Source organism: Schistocerca nitens, chromosome 1 (genome assembly GCF_023898315.1).
Source record: "Schistocerca nitens isolate TAMUIC-IGC-003100 chromosome 1, iqSchNite1.1, whole genome shotgun sequence".
Taxonomy (NCBI): Eukaryota; Metazoa; Arthropoda; class Insecta; order Orthoptera; family Acrididae; genus Schistocerca; species Schistocerca nitens.
In genome coordinates, this window is record NC_064614.1 from 1,222,255,613 (window position 1) to 1,222,274,374 (window position 18,762).

The window sequence follows — 18,762 nt, forward strand, 5'->3', positions numbered from 1 at the left end:
CACCAACAAAATTACTACTGTCCACGACATCAAAATGCATCAGTTAATTCCGATATTTGTTGTGCAATGCAAACTCTTCTCCCCTGTGACTACCTTACTGATCAATGCTACAAGAGCCGCTACGTTACTATTACGCCACTGGCTAATAATTAAAGCATCATTGTACCAAATATTCTAATAAACATGCTACGTGAACTTGATAACCCAGAACAAACAAGAAACAAACACTAACTATTCTAAACACAAATGTAAATGAAATACAATTACACTTGCTGTCCCTTCAGGAATGAAACATATAAAAAATTTACACAATTAAAAGTACAAATACATTATTCCCTATCTTGCGAGTCACACGGAAGCATTTCATTCTGTGATTTTCTTGGGGTCAAAAGGTTGCTGATAGTTTTCCTAGAAACACTGTCTCGGTGTCAAAGCTCTCCCGTGGTTACCCGGACGAAAGTCTTTAAGTCACTCAGATCGGCATTTTGAACATGCACTGAACAGTAAACTGTATCTCACATTAAACACAAATCTGCCAGGAAGTTTCATATCAGCGCACACTCCGCTGCAGAGTGATAATCTCACTCTGGAAACATCCCCCAGGCTGTTCAAAATGGTTCAAATGGCTCTGAGCACTATGGGACTCAACTGCTGTGGTCATTAGTCCCCTAGAACTTAGAACTACTTAAACCTAACTAACCTAAGGACATCACACACATCCATGCCCGAGGCAGGATTCGAACCTGCGACCGTAGCAGTCGCACGGTTCCGGACTGCGCGCCTAGAACCGCGAGACCACCGCGGCCGGTCCCCAGGCTGTGGCTAAGCCATGTCTCCGCAATATCCTTTCTTTCAGGAGTGCTAGTTCTGCAAGGTTCGCAGGAGAGCTTCTGTAAAGTTTGGAAGGTAGGAGACGAGGTACTGGCGGAAGTAAAGCTGTGAGTACTGGGCGTGAGTCGTGCTTCGGTAGCTCAGTTGGTAGAGCACTTGCCCGCAAAAGGCAAAGGTCCCGAGTTCGAGTCTCGGTCGGGCACACAGTTTTAATCTGCCAGGAAGTTTCATATCAGCGCACACTCCGCTGCAGAGTGAAAATCTCATTCTGGAAACATCCCCCAGGCTGTGGCTAAGCCATGTCTCCGCAATATCCATTCTTTCAGGAGTGCTAGTTCTGCAAGGTTCGCAGGAGAGCTTCTGTAAAGTTTGGAAGGTAGGAGACGAGGTACTGGCGGAAGTAAAGCTGTGAGTACCGGGCGTGAGTCGTGCTTCGGTAGCTCAGTTGGTAGAGCACTTGCCCGCGAAAGGCAAAGGTCCCGAGTTCGAGTCTCAGTCGGGCACACAGTTTTAATCTGCCAGGAAGTTTCATATCAGCGCACACTCCGCTGTAGAGTGAAAATCTCATTCTGGAAACATCTCCCAGGCTGTGGCTAAGCCATGTCTCCGCAATATCCTTTCTTTCAGGAGTGCTAGTTCTGCAAGGTTCGCAGGAGAGCTTCTGTAAAGTTTGGAAGGTAGGAGACGAGGTACTGGCGGAAGTAAAGCTGTGAGTACCGGGCGTGAGTCGTGCTTCGGTAGCTCAGTTGGTAGAGCACTTGCCCGCGAAAGGCAAAGGTCCCGAGTTCGAGTCTCGGTTGGGCACACATTTTTAATCTGCCAGGAAGTTACAAATGTCATAGTCACTCTCAGAGTACCATCCACACGAATCTGGTCGTTCAAAAATGGCCCTACAACTACTATTACCCACGGTTCTGTCCTTTCAGTTCATGGTGTAAATAAAAGTCGTAAGTTCCAACAAACAGCACTTATTCCCGCACCAATTAAAGAAATGTCTCCTACTACAAATGCAAATGTCAATGTCCCACTTTAGTTTCTTGCGTTCATACTATAATTAGTCACCAAACGACAACTGTCCTCTTTCAGTATACCAAGCGTCCCACATGCAATTCACAAAGCACACTTAACAAGTCACTGCCAAACGTTTATGGATCCCACCATTCAGTGGTCAAGACAAAACAAAACGATCGTCCTGTCTGCTAAAGACAAAATCTTTTCCACCACTCACAACGTGGAAACTCCAGTCCTTCACTTTCCACCTTATGGAGACATACGAGCAGTCATCTTGTTTCACGGCTCCACAGTCCAGCACTAGTTAATAGCTGCTGGTAAAAAATGCCCGCCAGACTCTGCCGTGCTTCGTTCATTCTGCCGTCGCTCCGCTGTTGAGCAGAAGAAACCACCCACTGTTGCCTCCGCGGGATACTTTCCCCAGTCGTAAGGGTGGCGGAACTTATGAATGGCCAGTGGTACGTGCGTGTCGCCCCAGGCCGTTGACCTGCTGTAGCGGGCGCGTGGAGTGTACCCCAACCGGCAGTGGAGTGGGGAGTGCACCGGCTCTGTTGCCGACGTCTGCTTGGCTTATGTGGTATGGGCGCGTTCGGCATAGCCCCTCAGCGCTACGACACCCAATCAGTCAGACCCTTCCGTGCATCTCGCAACATTACAGACAAAAGGATATTCTCACAGTATTTAAATACTCATTGATTACATGTATGATCTATTAGATACATTGGTAATAAAAGAATCTTTGTTCTAAAAAAAAACATAAAATCATACACCCTAGTTTTCTACACATACAGCATCAACACTTATCCCTTTTATATACAGCCCACACTTGTGCTATTGATTGTACCTGTCGTCCCTCATATAAAACATGAAAGTATAAAAAAAAGGAATAATAAACAATCTATACAGCTCATAATAACAATATCAAATAGTAGGCTACTCTAACATCCTATCACAGTGAAAATATTAGAAACTGTTTATTCTAAAACTACAATATACAGTGAACCTTTGTGCTTGTGACAGACTGAAATTAATACCCCTTGAAAGTGTTCTAACAAAAAAAAAAAAAAAAAACCGAGCGAGGTGGCGCAGTGGCGCAGTGGTTAGACACTGGACTCGTATTCGAGAGGACGACGGTTCAATCCCGCGTCCGGCCATCCTAATTTAGGTTTTCCGTGATTTCCCTAAATCGCTCCAGGCAAATGCCGGGATGGTTCCTTTCAAAGGGCACGGCCGAATTCCTTCCCCGTCCTTCCCTAACCCGATGAGACCGATGACCTCGCTGTCTGATCTCCTTTCCCAAAACAACCCCCCAAAAAAATAAGAAATAATCTACACAGCTCACAATTACCTACCACATGTTATTAAATATTAAACTACTTTAACATCCTAACACAATAAACATTTTAGAAACTGATGACTCTAAATATACAACATACAATGCACCTTTGTGCTTGTGACAGACTCAAATTAGTATCTCTTTATATATTTTACCTTTTTATTACATATAACAACATTTCTAGGACATGTATGTACCATCCACACAATGCCAGATCCTGACCTGCCATCGAGGTTCATCCAAATCAAACAATAACACAATAGTGTTTTAGTTATGGATCGGTAGTATCCACTTTACAGGAGTATGCGCATTGATCACCCTACTCTACGACTCTCACTCGCCAGACATCACATTTTCCTTCTCATTCAATCCATTAATACACTAACAGAATAGGTCTAGAAGTCAGCTAACCTTAACACCACCAAACTCACGACAACATACCATACCTTTGCTCCCTTATACTCAACCACATAACACATGAAGCTGTTTCGGAGATAGCTTTCCAGTCTCCAAATTCGTCCTTTCACTCTGGCACCTCTCTCCATCGGCTTACCTCTGCATTCACTTCACCGATTATTCATCCTGCTAAATATCAACTTAGAATTGCGACATTTCATCTAAGAACAAAAAATACACAAAATATTCATCCTGCAAAATAACTGTACACATTCTTGGTACCGTTTTGATTAGTTATACTGGTACCAGGCTTCAACAACAACAACAACAACAAAAATTATTTTTTTCACATAGCAACTGTTATGGTAAGAATTAGATTTACACTTATATTACATCTTACGTCAGTATTCCACAACGTTCACCATCTGGATCTCATACTCCCTTTATGTCCTTTCACGTTGTGCAGTTGTCCTCATCTCTTCATTCGTATTTCGGCTCTCCGTCCGTCCATTACTCCATCATTTCCTGGTCTTCCTTCGCCATTCGCATCTATCTCGATTGCAGCATACACCGGCCTCTCTGTAACATACATCTAAGACATCTCCACATTAAATTCTACTCACCTTTATTGACCACTGTTTCATCACGTCGAATCTCTCTTTATTAATCACACTGCTTCACGTCGCTTCTCTCCTTAAATATCACCTTTATCCACTACTATTTATCACGTCGCTTCGCTATCTACTATCTTTATCCACTCATTAATCATGACGTCGTTTCTGCTTGCTCCTTATTCATATGACAAAAAATACGTACATACACCACTCTGTCGACCCCTGTTCATGACTCATTCGACCAGTCTATTCCGTCATACTTCCTGACATCCCGCCTGAAAATTGTTATGTTCGATTTGACCCTGCACAACGTTACACACCACAAATAAATACACTGACTATCTACCATAAATTGCCTACGTCTGATTGGTGTAGCCCAAAACTGTAACCACGTATGGTTTGTGAACTCCCTTTTTATGATGCACGGGAGACTTAGTTTTGAAACTTTAATTCCCGAAACAAAAGCCTTTCGTGACGTGAAGAGATCACGTATTACGCGTGGGGCATAACGGATAAACCGGCTTTAGCTGTGGCACTTGTCTAGCGGCCACAGTTTCAGGCCATGGTCAAGATGGGGCATTCCAGAGGTGATTTTTCTCAAAAGAGCGGTTATTGCACCAGCTGGTAATTCGCTCCACCCACCCACTACCCCTCCACACGAAGGAGATTTTTCTAGCGAACAGCATAACCATAAGACCAGACCATAGCGCGAAATCGCGAGGTCTTAAACTAAAAATACTTGGCACAGTGAGCTATCTGGTTCATTAAATGAAAAGAGAAAAAGGGTAGATGAAGAGACCTAATGAAGGCAGACGTATGTATCGAGTAAAAAATAATGGAATACTGTTGTTTTACAACAAGGGGAAGAGGTTCGATCTGATTTGTAGCTGTATTTTTTCAGCAACTGTGGGTTACTTATTCTTTTAAGTAAAATTCAGCCGTCAGCTGCGCAACTGGAATATTTATTTCACTTACCTGGTTTTGATAGATCAATCTGTTATCTGCGAAAATTAGGAAAATATAAAGCGTTAGAATACCATCACGCACGTACGTAAAGTACATGAAGCGTATTATAAAAACTTACTCAAAATTGGCTTCCAGGTGTCAATGCCTTCTTCATAGTAGCATAATACTGGTGGAGACGTCACCGGTCTGGTATACAGGGTGTTACAAAAAGGTACGGCCAAACTTTCAGGAAACATTCCTCACACACAAAGAAAGAAAATATGTTATGTGGACATGTGTCCGGAAACGCTTACTTTCCATGTTAGAGCTCATTTTATTACTTCTCTTCAAATTACATTAATCATGGAATGGAAACACACAGCAACAGAACGTACCAGCGTGACTTCAAACACTTTGTTACAGGAAATGTTCAAAATGTCCTCCGTTGGCGAGGATACATGCATCCACCCTCCGTCGCATGGAATCCCTGATGCGCTGATGCAGCCCTGGAGAATGGCGTATTGTATCACAGCCGTCCACAATACGAGCACGAAGAGTCTCTATATTTGGTACCGGGGTTGCGTAGACAAGAGCTTTCAAATGCCCCATAAATGAAAGTCAAGAGGGTTGAGGTCAGGAGAGCGTGGAGGCCATGGAATTGGTCCACCTCTACCAATCCATCGGTCACCGAATCTGTTGTTGAGAAGCGTACGAACACTTCGACTGAAATGTGCAGGAGCTCCATCGTGCATGAACCACATGTTGTGTCGTACTTGCAAAGGCACATGTTCTAGAAGCACAGGTAAAGTATCCCGTATGTAATAATGATAACGTGCTCCATTGAGCGTAGGTGGAAGAACATGGGGCCCAATCAAGACATCACCAACAATGTCTGCCCAAACTTTCACAGAAAATCTGTGTTGATAACGTGATTGCACAATTGCATGCGGAATCTCGTCAGCCCTCACATGTTGATTGTGAAAATTTACAATTTGATCACGTTGGAATGAAGCCTCATCCGTAAAGAGAACATTTGCACTGAAATGAGGATTGACACATTGTTGGATGAACCATTCGCAGAAGTCTACCCGTGGAGGCCAATCAGCTGCTGATAGTGCCTACACACGCTGTACATGGTACGGAAACAACTGGTTCTCCCGTAGCACTCTCCATACAGTGACGTGGTCAACATTACCTTGTACAGCAGCAACTTCTCTGTCGCTGACATTAGGGTTATCGTCAGCTGCACGAAGAATTGCCTCGTCCGTTGCAGGTGTCCTCGTCGTTTTAGGTCTTCCCCAGTCGCGAGTCATAGGCTGGAATGTTCCGTGCTCCCTAAGACGCCGATCAATTGCTTCGAACGTCTTCCTGTCGGGACACCTTCGTTCTGGAAATCTGTCTCGATACAAACGTACCGCGCCACGGCTGTTGCCCCGTGCTAATCCATACATCAAATGGGTATCTGCCAACTCCGCATTTGTAAACATTGCACTGACTGCAAAACCACGTTCGTGATGAACACTAACTTGTTGATGCCACGTACTGATGTGCTTGATGCTAGTACTGTAGAGCGATGAGTCGCATGTCAACACAAGCACCGAAGTCAACATTACCTTCCTTCACTTGGGCCAACTGGCGGTGAATCGAGGAAGTACAGTACATACTGACGAAACTGAAATGCGCTCTAACATGGAAATTAAGCGATTCCGAACACATGTCCACATAACATCTTTTCTTTATTTGTGTGTGAGGAATGTTTCCTGAAATTTTGGCCGTACCTTTTTGTAACACCCTGTATAGTTCTACTTTCCGCTGCTAGTCAGCGCCACAGTAACGGCAGTGCACACACTTTCGCAGGGAAATTAAACAAGCCAAGATGGCGGCTGACGGGAAATAAGAAAAAAGGGAGGCAAAAATAGTCTAATGGCCCTATGTATAAAATAGAGGGAAATTTAAAGATTGGCGAAAATTTAAAAATCCAAGATGGTAGCTGGTGATAAAATAAAAAAATCGATGGTGATGGTGGTGGGAAAACAATAATTGCTGCGAAAAAATCTAATTAGCCCAGTTGTGCTTTATGCTCCACGTCACCCTTCCCCTCTTTCCAATCAGTCACAGCGAAGTATTAAAATTAGGTGTCGACTTACATTGTTTCTGTGAAAATCAACGGCAATTAAAAACACGTAAATATCTGGAAGTAGAAAAGCAGCTGTGGCCGTGGAGAATCTGCAGAAGCCGACGTCAGAACTGACTAACCCAATTATAACATTATTATAAATGGTGAACCGGCAACAAAACACGTTAAATTAAATGATCTAGAATGGCTTACTGTCAAGACTACATTTATGAGATAAATATGTGCTGGTGTTATAAATAATTGGCTTGAATTTAAGGAGCAAAGAGATTTGTTGGGTGCCTCTTATCTCTTTTCGAGACTGAAATTCGTCAAATTAACTAACATATTGAGATCAGCCGTTTGCTAGGCTGCAACTTTCTCTTCTCAACGTCGTGTCAGGAAAATTACATGTAACTCAATACATAGAATGTGCCTCTGTCACCATTCCCTGACATCAGACAGTGGTACACAACCAAGTCATAGAGTGACCATTGAAAAAGCTGGGAATTTTCGCAATTCGTGACTTAGGTTGCCCATTGAATGAAATAATTGAGCTGCACGTTAATTTGTTCCAATTAAGGGATTTAATGCAGAAGTACACACAACAGTGTCCAAATAAACATGCAGTAATGAATGTACAGTCATATGACAGTACCTGCTTCAAGTAGTCAGTTTTATCAGGATTTTATCCCATAAACCAAAATGCAGAATGTGTATTTTCCGTATGGACATAAATTAAACTCAACCAACATGCTGTTTTCGAAAACAGAATATAGGCGTGTCTTTGGACGTTTACCGCATCTGATATTCAGGTAATGAATGGATGACTGTGGAAGATGAGTGAAACGACAGAGAGCTGGTTGAGGAGTGGAAAAGAATGGGAACCACAAATAAAGTATATTTTGACACCAGCCTGTCAGAAACAATAAAACCTGTACAACGAGAAAAGCACTCATACAATAAGATGACGGTAAGCAAAAAGTTTCATTTGTTTTAGAAAACTGCAGCACAAGTAGTGAACAAATCGTGACATATCAGGAACGACAAAATAAAAAAATACAGGTTAAGGCCAAATGTCAAGCGTTTCCGAAAGAGAAGCCAAAATGACAAGCTTTAAACAGCTGCAGAACAAATGAGTTATAAACAAGGCTCACGAAATCGCAGTTACCCGGCAGCGGTCTCTAATTAGTTTGGCAAAATTTAATTGCTGCAAAGCTGATTTACGGCCGGATAAAAGCTGCCTTTTATCAGTAAGCCAAAGTAATAAGGTTACAAGTAGACAGAGTACAAGGAGATAACAGTAGTTAGCAAACTACAAAATTGTCGTAAGGCCCAAAGTCCAAAGTTTTGAAGTTACCGGTAATTACAGTGCAAGTAGTTAACCAAAATATTTTGAGCAACTACACTGATGGCCTAAACCCAAATGATAAACGCCTACCGCAGTGAAGCAAGCACTGTTGATACAAACAACAATTAAGATTAAGAACATTAATATTAAAGTTAAAATTAAAGCAAGAAACACATTTTAACATTGTACTTACGAAGATCTTTAACAGTATTTTTAAAGAAAAGACCTGTAACTTATTAACGTCTGGCGTTCACGCAAACAGGCTTTACAAATGGTGAAGGTGCTTTAGGATTTGCTCGAAATTTCGTAAAAACACAAGAAGTCCATAAGTAACTGCACAATGAGTTCCTACGGCACTGTGGTGAAGCAAAGCTGTGGGGTCAACTTATACTAAGGTGCGTCATTTTCTAAGTTTACTTAAAGGTTTAAAGACACGTTATAACTCAAACCACATATAAAATTGAATTATTGAAAAACTGGTAATGTCCCCCATGTGCAGCAAACAACAGCAGTAGCCGCTCAAATACACCGGGTGGGCAAGGCCCAGCGGGTAACGTAACAGAACAACTGACACATAAACGGACGGAGGCCGGTTAAAACAAAAGGTAAAGTAATACGGATTTAATGTACTCAGCTAGCCAGCGGTCTTGGCAAAATAAATCCCTTTCGACCGTTGTATTACAAAATCTGTTTGGTTACTGTCACCACATTAATTAAGGCATACAGTGAGCTCTGTGAGAACACAGCATTAAGTAATGGCTAATCTGTCCTATAGTATACACACAGGGACAGAATTAAACACTTTTAAACATGAAACCAAGCACATATAGTAAGTTGCAGTAAAGTTCGCTTAAGGCGTTAGAAACCTATTCAGAGATAAATTGAATAAACACTATTTTCATAAAACGCAAGACATTAGAGAATATGTAAAGCAGACCAATTATTGGTAACCTAAACAGCACACGCGTAGAACACTGTTTTAACAGATCCTAAACACCTTCAAAACACTCGCAAGTGTGATACAAAAAGACAGGGCAGGTTTTCTATAATATGATATAACAGAATTAATTCTTACGCGTACCGCAAGCCAGCAAATGCTGCTCAGTATTATGATGAATAGATAACAAAATATCAAAATTCAATGCACGTTCGCCACAATTCGCGAAGACATGCTTAGCACCAGAACACAAACGAACGCTTTTAGCTCACTGCATTAGTCCCGAGTAATCACACAAATCAAGCAGACGCAGAGGTAACCAGGATGTGGTGTTAAGCACGAAGTAGGCGCCTGTTACCGAAAGGTCTCACCGTTGTCCACGATGTGGGCGGGTAACAGTTCCCCAAGCAGACTAGCTATACGTCAGTGTTCGGGTAGATGACGAATGAAGTTTCCAGCTGGCATGGTGGCGTCGATAATTCTCCACAGTCGAGGGCGCCCCCCATCCATCAAAGTTCGGCCAATGCAGGGCGCTCACACGTCCTCAGTCAACATGGACCTCCAACTGCCACTTGCCCATAGCTAGCAGTGTACAGACCTCCACCCCTTTCACCGCGAATTATGTGAGCACACTTTCGGCCAAGGGTCCTTTCGACCCGCGGTAACAAGGCCAGAGACAAACGTAGCGCAGAAACAGTCAATACCTAGCACACATCTGCCTCACAATAAGAGGAAAGACTTGCGACCTACATTAACATCTGTTGATGTTGCAAATGGTTCAAATGGCTCTGAGCACTATGGGTCTTAACATCTGAGGTCATCAGTCCCCTACATTCAGAACTACTTAAACCTAACTAACTTAAGTACATCACACACATCCATGCCCGAGGCAGGATTCGAACCATCAACCGTAGAAGCAGCGCGGTTCCGGACTGAAGCCCCTAGAACCACTCGGTCACAGTGTATATTGTAATACTGGTACCAGTACCAGTCGCTGGATGCTGCCTAGGTACTGAATCTGGTTCGTATTCTGATGAGATCCATTTGAAAAAAAAAAATCGGTATTGCCTGCTACGTATACTGTAGCTATAACCAGGAATGCTCCAAATTTAAATTGAACAGAGTGAGCGACTGCATGGAGTAGTTCACTCAACAGCTCTATGCAATCACTGAGACTGTAAATGCATGTTTATTACAAAATAAAACGTTGGTTAAGACCGGAAGAAGAATTAGCTTTTCGCTCTCCAGATATTTATCGTATTTGCAAGTAACCCTTTTAGGAAGACTATGTAAAACAGTGACACCGCCATCATTCCACAGGTGTGTACCGAGGCACAGCATATCTCGGCTGCGGTGTAAACCAAAGGCCCGAGTCCAATGTGTCATCGTAGTTCACTTTCTGAGCAGTTGTAACTGGCATGATCACAAGCCTACGTGAAAAAAACAACAGATAGTAATCAACAAATTACACTAAATCTGGGTTGCGTTTCTACTTTGCCATCAAATATAGAAAAATACAAGTAATTTACTAAGGTTACTCCAGTAAAGGAGCTGGAGACGAGATACAAAATAAATTCCTGATTTATTGATTCATTAAGTTTTTTTAACATGTTTACTTACAAAATATATAACATGCTTAAAATCTGATCGAGCGTTCACTTTTATTAGTCAGAAGGGAATTTTTCTGTACGAGTGTGTAAGCAACGACTCGATCACCTGCCATCAATTGAAAAGTTGATTAACAGGTGTTAATGATTGTACAGGTTGATTACAATAGGACCTGTAGTAAATGGAATATATTCAAGTACAAAGCACTTGGAGAATATTCTGATTTGTAGTGAAAAAATTGACATGCGGTCCCTTTCCGACGTCTTTGAAAACATTCACGGTCTTTGCCTTAGGACACGCGGATTAGATCCTGCGCATGATATTATCTCATCTAGCTTTGCATCATATGCTCTGCTGAAAATAAGTAAAGCAGAATTGCAGCTTATTAACAATATCGAAGAAATGCAGATTGTTGAACGAGGCATTAGAGGCGGAATTTTCAAATGTTCTTGCAGTCATGCAGTTGCTAGTCGCAGATCGATGTCGTTTATGACTACAATACTGATGAGTCCGTCATTTATCTCTGTGTGAATAGCCTATGCAACTTCATAATGCTCCAACATCTTCCCGTTTGTAACGGTTTGCTTTAGAGAGTATCAGAGCTTTGTGGTGGAGGGTGTATCAGATGACTGAAATGTGGGATACAAACTGGAAGTACACTCATGCTTATAAATTAATGATAACTGCAGAATGTGGTGCCACACAACGTGGCACTACACAAAACTGGCTCTAATAGCATAGGCACATAGGGAACACACACTACACATATTTGTATGTCCACGGTATTTGTGATATGTTGAGAAAACCGTCCCGAAACAAATGTGCTACTGTTTCCTGCGCATGTACCCCGACATCAATATGGGGTATGATCACCATGCACACGTACGCAGGCCGCACAACGGGTTGGCATACTCTGGATCAGGTAGTCGAGCAGTTGCTGTGGTATAGCCTCCCATTCTTGCACCAGTGCCTGTCGGAACTCCTGAAGTGTCCTAGCGGTTTGAAGACGTGCAACGATACGTCGACCGAGAGCATTCCAGACGCGCTCGATGGTGTTTAGGTCTGGAGAACAGGCAGGCCACTCTATTCGCCTGATATCTCCTGTTTCAAGGTACTCCCTCACGATAGCAGCTCTGTGGGGCCGTGCGTTATCATCCATCAGGAGGAAGGAGGGACCCACTGCACCCCTGAAAAGGCGGACATACTGATCCAAAATGACGTCCAGATACACCTGACTTGTTAAAGTTCCTCTCAAAGACATGCAGGGGTGTACGTGCACCAATCATAAACCCACACCACACCATCAAATCACGACCTCCATACAGGTCCCTTTCAAGGACATTAAGGGATTGGTATCTGTTTCCTGGTTCACGCCAGATGAAAACCCGGCGAGAATCACTGTTCAGACTGTATCTGGACTCGTCCGTGAACATAACCTGGGACCACTGTTCCAATGACCAAGTACTGTGTTCTTGACACCAGGCTTTGTGGGCTGTCCTGTGACCAGGGGTCAGTGGAATGCACCTTGCAGGTCTCCGGGCGAATAAGAGATGTCTGTTCAGTCGTCTGTAGACTGTGTGTCTGGAGACAACTATTCCAGTGGCAGCGATAAGGTCCCGAGCAAGGCTACCTGCAGTACTCCGTGGCCGTCTGCGGGCACTGATGGTGAGATATCGGTCTTCTTGTGGTGTTGCACACTGTGGACTTCCCGTACTGTTGCGCCTGGACACGTTTCCTGTCTGATGGAATCGCTGCCATAATCTTGAGCCCACACTTTGTGGCACACGGAGGGCCCGTGCTACGACCTGCTGTGTTTGACCAGCCTCCAGTCGCCCTAGAATTCTACCCCCCATAACGTCATCGATATGTGTTCTTTGAGCCATTTTCAACACACAGTCACCATTAGCACGTCTGAAAACGTCTGCACACTTACTCGCTGCACCATACTCTGACATGCACCAACACACCTTTGCGTATGTGGACTGATGCCAGCGCTACCGTGCGATGACCGCAAGTCAAATGCACCGCATGGTCATGCCCCGAGGCGATTTAAACCCGCGAACCGCCCACCAGAGCGTTGTTTCACCATGTATCAGCATTATCCCTAATTTATGAGCATAAGTGTAGATCCTGAATTCCCTGAATATATCCATGATTTGCAATCCGATATGCGCCTTGAGCAGTAGCGGCTCGCACAGAACAATCGATTGCTAGATTGTGGTAGCAGGATACGATCTTCGGCCGTTCTCCACTTTTAGGGAAATCACAGAAAACCTAAATCAGGAAGCCTGACCCGGGTTTGAACCGTCGTCCTCCCGAATGCGAGTCCATTGTGCTAACCATTCCGTTACGTCGCTTGGTAAGGTAGGGTTTGGCAAGCTCGAAGACAAGTAGTAGGAACTCTCGCCTTGTGCGGTCAGGCATTGCCTTGGTGAAATGTGAGCTGATGATAGCTTTTCACGAAAGACAACAACACGAGGCATAGAATACCGTCGACGCACTGCTGTGCTGTAAGGGTCGCTCGGATTACGACTAAAGGGCTGCTCCTATGACATAAAATGGCACCCCAGACCCCTACTGTCTGGGGCGTCTCCAGACGCGTCTTCGGTTCGGAACCTCATTGGCTGGACTAGATTTGTCTTCAGTGACGAGTTCCTTAGCGAAATGAGCCCCAATTACCAGCGACCAATATTCCATCGCTAGTTTTCATTTATTTGAAATCCTCAGAAAAATATGGATGGACTGTGGTTTAGTAGAAGCAAAAGAGAACAATAAGAGCGGAACACAAAAATGTTCTCAGATTGAAAAGGGTTTGATACAGCCTCTTTCCTCTATTGTTCAAATTGCGTGTAAAAGTAATGAAGAACATAAAAAATGGATAAGCAGCGGAACACAAAACCTGGGTCAGGAACTTCAGTTTTAATATTCGCTGTAACAGTGCTATCCTCATTTAAACGGACTTTTTGAATGCAGTGAACATCCTACTCTGCACAGAATATTGGTTAAGAACTAACTAAAGAAGGGCTAAAGGGCTGAAGAGCACCAGAAATGAGATCAGTAATAAACGTAACATCAGAAATGTGAAGAACATAGCAGATGAAGTGAAGCAGTTTTGCTACCTGGGAAACAGAGTATTTCATGACGCACTAACTAAGGAAGATAAAAGAAGCGAATAACCCAGACAAAGATGACATTTCTGGGCAAAACAATTCTACTGGTATCAAAAATAAGATTTAATTAAACAAAATGCTGAGAATGTACGTATGGAACGCAGTATAATAAGGAACTTAACAATGAATTGAGGGAAGACCGAAAATGTAGAGAACGGAAGCATTTGAGATATGGTGTAACAGAAGTATGCCTAAAATTAAGTTAACTGATAAGATAAGAAATGAGGAGGTTCTATGCAGAACGGCCGAGGGAATGAAAATGTGGAAACAATAAAGAGAAGCAGAGATAATGTGATAAGAGATTTGTTAAAATTTTAAGGAATAACTACTGTGGTGTTACAGGGAGTAGTAAATGACAGTAACTGTAGGGGAGGACACAATTCGATTAAGTAGAAATAACTAAGGGCGTTGGATCTAAGCAAAATGAAGAGAATGGTGAAGTGTACAAAATCGTTACTGGCTGCTCAATCCGAATGGAAGACACATTAACCGAAAAGAGGAAAGGTCTTCCACCACTATTGTTAGTACTGATGCCGTGTAAATAGGACCTCAGTTTAAGAAGTCGAATGTATATTCCTCCTCCAGCCCACAAACAACACAATAGGTTAATGTCGACAGATATTGCTATTCGGAAGCACTAAAACGTAGTATTTTTTTCCATTAAACTGATTTGTTACAATAATAAGAACGACTCTGCTCAAGTCTGTTAACTAATTAACATCTGACACTGGGCGATTTTGAAGCTTCTCCGCGCCTAATACCGGCTGCTCTTACCTCGAACTTGCTTCTCGGGCGGCAGAAGTGTTTGAGCCTCCTTTTCCGCCGCCGGGTAATATCGTTTACTCAGGAGGGCCCGGAACTCGTAACTTGCGCCAAGTCCCCCCACCAAAACTTGCACTCCAAGTCCCGCAGGACTTTCTGCGCTCCATGGCTCGTTGCCGAGGCTCCACGATTCCCTGAGGACCCAAACCACCCGCGTCTCTTCCGGTGGGAACTCAAGAGTTCAATGTCCCGTTGACTTCAGGGTCATTAGAGTACTCCCTCAAAACTGGCAACGATAGTGTTAAAAATTATCCTGAGATTCATCTGGGAACCACAAGGTACCAATACCGAAAGGCCAAGACAGAGACTTGTACCCGTCATTTTCCGAAAACTGTACCTGCTTCTTCGAGCTTAAATACTTCTTGGAAATTCAACACCAAGGTATCTCAACCGCTCGCTCGACGAAAGATCAGTACCCAAAGTCTGTAAAGTTGCACAGGTCACACCAAATTTCAAGAAAGGTAATAGGAGTAATCCACTAAATTGCAGGCCCGTACCACTAGCGTCGATATGCAGCAGGAGTTTGGAGCATATATTATGTTGGAGCATTATGAATTACCTCGAAGAGGATGGTCTATTGACACACAGTCAACACTGATTTAGAAACCATCGTTCTTGTGAAACACAATAGAAGTTTATACACACGAAGTGTTGAGTGTTATTGACAAGGGATTTCAAATTGATTCCGTCTTTGTACATTTCCAGAAGGCTTTCGACACTGTACCACGCAGGCGGCTTATGGAATATCGTCTCGGTTGTGCGAGTGCGTTCATGATATCCCGTCAGAGGGATCACAGTTCGTAGTAATTGACGGAAAGTCATCGGGTAAAACAGAAGTGATTTCTAGCGTTCCCCAAGGTAGTGTTGCAGACACTCTGCTGTTCCTTATCTGTATAACGATTTAGGAGACAATCTGAGCAGCTATCTTAGGTTGTTTTCAGATGATGCTGTCGTTTGTCGTCTAGTAAACACGTCAGAAGATCAAAACAAATTGCAAAACGATTTAGAACAGATATCTGTATAGTGCGAAAATTGGCAATAGACCCTAAATAATGAAAACAATGTTGTGGGGAAGGCAGACCAAAGACTGCGTTTTATTGGCAGAACACATAGAAAATGTAACAGATCTACTAAAGGAACTGCCTACACTATACTTGTCCGTTCTCTTTTGTAGGTTTGCTGCGCGATCTGGGTCCCTTACCATATTGAATTAACAGAGAATATCCAGAAAGTTCGAAGAAGAGCAGCACGTTTTATATCATCGCGAAATAAGGAAGAAAGTGTCACGGACATGATAAAGAATTTTTTAGCGGACATCATTAAAAGAAAGGCGTTTTTCGTTGCGGCACGTTCGTATCAAATTAATTTACGTTAGCCGGCCAGGGTGGCCGAGCGGTTCTAGGCGCTACAGTCTGGAACCGCGCGACCGCTACAGTCGCAGGTTCGAATCCTGCCTCGGGCATGGATGTGTGTGATGTCCTTAGGTTAGTTAGGTTTAAGTAGTTCTTAGTTCTAGGAGACATGATCTCAGAAGTTAAGTCCCATAGTGCCCAGAGCCATTTTTTTGAATTCGCGCTAGAAGATAGGCAACACAACGAACTGACTTCTTAAGGCTGTTTCGCCTTCCCAGGCGATTCGTGCCAGCGACTTCAATGAAATGCAATCACGTACTGACGTATGTCGCTTCACAAGCGTGTGCGTATATCGAGCACTTGTAATGTGGGTTAGAAACTTGGTGGGAGTGATTCTGTACCCGCCGATACCTGTTCATTTTCTGTGTGTTTTGTAGTTGCCACACGGTCGTCTTCTGAGAGCACAATGATACTTGCAGGGGTTGGAGAAAAATGTGGAAAGTCAGCGATAAATACCTGCTTGAACATAAATGCAGGTGTTAGCCAAGCCAGCGGGTTGCGTCGTAGTATCTGATCACCCACGGCACCTGTGCATTTTTCTCAATGCGTTGCAAGAGTCAGGAGTGGTCAGAAGTGTTCTGTGTAGTCGTGAGGGTACTATTTCGGAGTTAAGTGAACTCGAAAGTGGACAAATAGTTGATATTCTTATGACGAGTGCTTCCGTAAGCAACGGAACCTACGTGTATGGTGTTTAAAGAGGCACCATATCGAAGATCTATAAAGCATACAGGGAAAGCCGAAAAGCATCATCCGCTAAGTCACAACAGGATAAAAGTGCGTGTTGAGTGATGCTGACAGAAGGTAAAGGAGGACTGGACACAAAATAAGAGGACGGCTGCTGCAAAAGTCACTACAGAATTGAATGTCGCACTCGCTAACATTGTCAGGACGAAAACAACACGAAGGGGGCTCCGTAAGCAGTGAACTGCAGGGTGAGTTCGAATTTCAGATCCATGCATCAGTGATGGAAATGCCCATAACAGCAAAAGGTGATGCCGAAGCCACAAAATTTGGTGGTCGCATCAGTCTTGTTTGGCAATGTTTCCGACTTCTGGTCGACTTTACGTCACAAGAGTAAAAAATGATGGTGAGGGATGGGGGAGGGAGTGGGGGGGGGGGTAAATGATGATTTGAGCAGTCATATCGTGGTATTTCATTAATCCCATGGTTATTCTGCAAGGTAGCGTTACTGCCAAAGATTAGGCGACCCTTTGGGTTCGTCAGGTCCATCCCAGAGGACAACGTCTCTTGGCCAATGGTGATGCTGTGTTCCGAGGCGTTTGGTCCCTAGTTCACATAGCTCGAATCGTCCAGGTTTTGTGAGCGCGAGGATAAATTGTAGCATCTCCCCTCGCCACCACAGTCACCAGACGTCAATATTATTGAGCCTTTTTGGTCTGCTTTGCAGAGAAGCGTGCGGGATCGTCGTCCACAACCATCTTCGCTACCTGGACTTGCCACTACTTTTCAGCAAGAATGGTATAAAATTATCATGAGAACCATACATGCATTTCGAGACGACTGAAGCAATTTAAAATGCCAACGGGTTTCCTACACCGTGTTAAGCATGGTGACGTGTTTCCGTGCTGCCATAGTTTTGTTCAACTCCTGCATGAATAATCTTGTACAGTTTGTCTTTCGTTTGCGAGATCAGTTGGGATTAAGCTTGCAGAGTAGTTGACGGACGAGGCTTTAAGTATTGCCAGCCTCTGTGACCTAAATTCATTTTGAGGGGAAAACGAATCCTTGTGCAAGAATGAGGAGTACAAATCTAGTTCACTAACGTGAAAATGGTTCAAATGGCTCTGAGCACTATGGGACTTGACTTCTTAGGCCATCAGTCCCCTAGAACTTAGAACTACTTAAACCTAAATAATCTAAGAACATCACACACATCCATGCCCAAGGCAGGACTCGAACCTGCGACCGTAGCGGTCGCACGGTTCCAGACTGTAGTGCCTAGAACCGCTCGGCCGCCTCGGCCGACCACTAACTTGAATCGGTTGAATTACTTATCTAAATTCGGCCAGAATATGTTCTTTTCTCGCTTTTACCCCGGTATATCCAGTAGCGAAGTCTTGTATTCCAGGATGACGGTCGGGGCTGTGTGTCTGTGTGTGTAGGGCAGAGGTGGGGTCAGGAGCCACAGACAAGGCGAGACTGGAAGGCCAGCGCATCCAACGTCTATTGTCTGACCGCATGGTCTGGATGCACAC

At 43.7% G+C, this 18,762-nt stretch overlaps 1 non-coding gene across 1 annotated transcript; it reads left to right on the forward strand.

Annotated features, from left to right (window-relative positions):
* The first annotated feature begins 959 nt into the window (after window positions 1–959).
* On the forward strand, window positions 960–1,034 carry Trnal-caa (transfer RNA leucine (anticodon CAA)). The gene has a single exon. It is a non-coding gene; the product is annotated as a tRNA-Leu (tRNA).
* The last annotated feature ends 17,728 nt before the right edge of the window (window positions 1,035–18,762 follow it).